At 40.9% G+C, this 4,051-nt stretch overlaps 1 long non-coding RNA gene across 4 annotated transcripts; it reads left to right on the top strand.

Moving 5' to 3' along the window:
• The first annotated feature begins 2,027 nt into the window (after nucleotides 1-2,027).
• On the top strand, nucleotides 2,028-3,966 carry LOC109828483. Of its 4 annotated transcripts, none has more exons than XR_002243704.1 (3): nucleotides 2,028-2,830; nucleotides 3,152-3,338; nucleotides 3,672-3,966. It is a non-coding gene; the product is annotated as an uncharacterized LOC109828483 (long non-coding RNA). The 4 variants fall into 4 exon arrangements; XR_002243703.1 differs by having other exon boundaries at nucleotides 2,029-2,843; XR_002243705.1 differs by lacking the exon at nucleotides 2,028-2,830 and adding an exon at nucleotides 2,875-2,956.
• Nucleotides 3,967-4,051: the final 85 nt, after the last annotated feature.

The raw sequence follows: 4,051 nt of genomic DNA, 5'->3' as shown, positions 1-4,051 counted from the left end.
TACAGTAATTTACTGCAGCATTTACTAAAGCATGAACAGTGATTCTTGGGTCCTCCTATAATTATAGAGGTATAGATGTATTAATCTTATATTATAAGCATTAATACATCAATATGCAACCTACATCCTCTCTCAATTGTAGGATTTCACAAATTCTAAAATATAATAGTTTTTTATTATTTGGGGATTCAATATCCCAAAATTGGTTTGAAACAAACATTGTTTATGGAATTCTGAAACCCAAAAAACTTGTAATCCACCTTATATCCCAAAAAAGGTTGAAACAAAAGAGAGGATTTCACAAATCCTAAAAATATATTATTTGTTTATAATTTAGGGATTCAATATCCCAAAATTAATTTTAAAACAAACAAAGTTTATGGAATCTCAAAACTCAAAAAGAGCACTTTTTACATCCCAAAACTTGAAATCCACCCTATATCCCAAAAAAAAACAAAACAAACACCCCCTTAAAACAAATTGGGACTACGTGGAATTTTGTTATCACCCGGCATTTCCGTCCTGCTTCTGCCCACCACCTGACGAGCTTCCTTCTGGTTGCCAGCCACGCACGCCCTTCATCCTCATCCTCAATCCTTCCATCCCCTCTCACTTCAACCGAACCACTGAACGTGGTTACCCTCATGGCGACCCTCCAACCACAGAGACTGGCTGCCCACCTCCCACCGCCGAGCTCTCGAAATCAATCGCCGCCAGCATTCACCCAGAATCCCCGACCTCAATTCCGCCTTCAGCTCCGTTCTGCTTCCAGTGGCGATCCCGCCGCCAAATCAGCCTCCCCCCTCTCTCCCCCCTCAAAACCTCCATGGCTTCTCCTCCCCGCCGCGATCGGAACCTCCACCGGTCCGCCTCTTCTTCAGCCTCGCCGACAGCGAACCGTACAAGCATCCCCCTCCCCGAGACCCGCCGGGACCCGCCACCAACAAGATCCACCCATCCCCACCGGGCTGGATCCTCACCCCCCAAAGGACTGTTCGAACCCTAGCCTGACCAACACCCGCCTGACCGCTCACTCCGCCCCCCTCCCCCGTGCCGCTGACCGAGCCTCGGAGGAAGAACATCGGGCTATGTGCTCAGGGAAAGCCAAGGTTTCTGGGTCCCAATCTCGTCGCGTTCTTTCCGCTCACGGTTAAGCATTTTCTCGCTCTGTAGGCTCGGCGAAGCTATGAGGAGGCATCCAAGTAGCCTTCTGATTGGCTCGGATGTTGATTTTGCGTGTTGCAACGGGAGGGTCTACTTCGGCCATCTCGGAATCCTTTCGGTGTACGATGTGCGCACTCTTGAAAACGTCGAGAAAATTCCTTTGGTCAGGGGCTCGAGGGTTCGCGATTACCTCGTCGAGTCTCCGCAGGGGGAGTTGCTGCTTGTGAGGAGGAAACCGGAAGATGAGGGAAGGAGATTTGAAGTGTTTTTGTTGGATTCAAGTGGAGTGAAATTGGTTTGGGTTGAGCTGAATAGCATAGGGGATAGTGTATTGTTTGTGGATGGTGTTCAAGCTATGGCTTTTCGCGCCCGAGGTTTGGAGGGTTGTAGAGAGAATTGCATTTATTTTGTGGATTATGTTCGGGAGCCAAAATATAAGGGGGTGATGGTGTTTGATATAGAGAAGGGTCAGGTGGGACGAGACCCGTTATTTTCATTTAGTTCTCGAGGATACTGGGGAAAGGCTATGTGGGTGGTTCCAAGTCTTGGCTAGCGATTTTTGCCGAAATAATAATAATAAAAAGCTCATTCTGAGGTAATTTGTGCAACCCTTTTAGGTTTTGAGTACATGAACTAATCCGTTTATTGAGATTGCTTGTTGGCTTTTCTAATGAATGGTGCTGTTTCTAAAATGCCTTGGAATAGAATATTCTCGCTACCACATATGAATCTATGATTCATGTAATTCGATTGCATAGATATTCAAATTATTGGATATGCGAGTATGCTTTTTTAATTAAATTTTTTATATGAGATTCAATTTAAAGAGTGTATACTTCTATATTTATGCTTTTAGCATCAGAAACCTATTGCTAGTCGCGCATGCTCTAGTTAGATGAAATTGGAAATATCTCAACTTCTTTTTGCTTGTAAGAATGAACTTTGTAAACCTGATTATTAGAGAATTTAATAGAGCAATTCAGAGGAAAGATGTTAGGGTTTGAAAAGACCCATTAAGGAGATGGACTAGTCTAGTCTGCTTGAACCCAATTGAATCAGAAGGATTAATCCTATTTGGGTCATGAAACCAAGCATGCTAATCATCTATCCATCTTACTCTCTATATGATGTCCGACTAAATCTCACTCCATGTCTTTTCCAAACAAACCCCAGTTAAACTGATTGAATGCGAGATACTCCCTACAAATCTCCACCTGACTAAGCCCCCACCCATGCCTTTTCCAAACCAAACACCCACTTAAACCGAGTGGACGCAAGACACTCCTTACAAAAGAGGTACCTTGCGTTGCTTACAAAATAGTTTCACTTGTATCTCATTGCTAATGTTTAAGAGTGTCATTTTCATTTTCTGAGGTTCCATTTTATTCCCCTTTCCCTCTATTCATTTTTTTAGAATAAAGGCCCACGTACTTTTCATGCATTAATTTATTTATATACTTGATGTGGTACAGTCCTACTGGACGCTTACTCTAGATTCGGACCCTATAGCTCTTGATATTATCTTGCTTTCTCTGTGTATCTCCTCCAATATCCTATTTCTTGAAATATTCATGAAATTTTCCATTTAATATATCTGATACAGAAACCAAGCTTTATAAACAGATCCAAACTGTCTAGTTGAAAGCCCCTCCAGGATCGATCTTTGGTAGGGTCTTAAAGTATGTTTTTACCAACTCTAGATTGGTGTTGGGAAAATGTAATTTTGTTAATGTTTTCTTAACTATGGAGGAGATAGGTTTCAAAAGAGCTGCATGCTCTGTGCAGTGCTTTTGTATGTCTCATATAGATAAGAAATCTTTTTTTTTTTAATTTACTTGTTCTCATTCTTGCACTGAGTTCATATGTTCAGTTGTTTTCTACCTTAGCTAATTATCCTCGTAAGTGGGTTCTTCTACTAATACCAGACAAAATATCTGAGTGGTTCTGATGATCATGGTTATAGCCTTTATTATTTTGGTCTATGTAGATTTGAAGAAAGAGTTGAAGATGTGTCTACCTCGCCCAAAGTCATGGTTTGGTTCTTGGATCTGTATCTGGTGTAGGTTCTGATTCTCACTTCTGACTTCTAAGCACAAAATCGGTTGAGCTTGCAAAGTCCAATCTGAAAGCTTATGCTGAAGAAGGTACACTCAGGTTGCGGTCATCATTTCAAGGTAACGGTCTTCACTTCTGATCACGGTCTTCATTGTATTTGAACTGTTCACTTCGTATGTATCTAGTAAATATGTGGACATTGCGACTTCAATAGTTAAGCATAGCAAGCCAATTTTAGCAACGCAACCTTGACCTTGTGTAAGCATTTTCAGAGTAAACTCAGGTTTAAAGTGTGAGTTTTGCTTCCAGTTCTATTGTATTTGATTTTATAAATTTGCATCTCCCTGATTGTATTTCAAATCGCTAGCTTGATGTATGATTGAAGGCCACTGTAAATGATGCTTTCACGATTTAGATTGTGTAGCATTCTAATTGTTGATTTGGTTTTACAGGCTGCGATGGATGCAGAAGTATAAAATAGCAAGAGGGTTTTCATGGGATAATTGCTGCCATGTTTATCGCTGAAATGTTTTCTGAGTAAATGAAGTTCATTTCATCGAAGGAAATAAAGATGAAAGTAGATATGAACGAACAATATCAAGGTTTGTCGCACGTTGAATGTTGCAAGCTTGTTTTAAGGAAACCCCCATTTATGTGCATCTAGTTCTCTAGTCTTATGCTGGCTGGAGTTAATAATGCAATTAACATTTTGGGGCTCAATTTACGCATACCCCATTTATGATATCATCAGAAGGAATCATTCGTGTTTGGTTCAAAAGTCGCTGCTGTGGAATTCATTATAACTTTGTTCGATTACAACAAATTCGAAAGA

This window comes from Asparagus officinalis, unplaced genomic scaffold (genome assembly GCF_001876935.1).
Source record: "Asparagus officinalis unplaced genomic scaffold, Aspof.V1 AsparagusV1_Un1762, whole genome shotgun sequence".
Classification (NCBI taxonomy): Eukaryota; Viridiplantae; Streptophyta; class Magnoliopsida; order Asparagales; family Asparagaceae; genus Asparagus; species Asparagus officinalis.
Note: the sequence above shows the minus strand (reverse complement) of the source record. Positions and strands in the feature narration are given on the sequence as shown.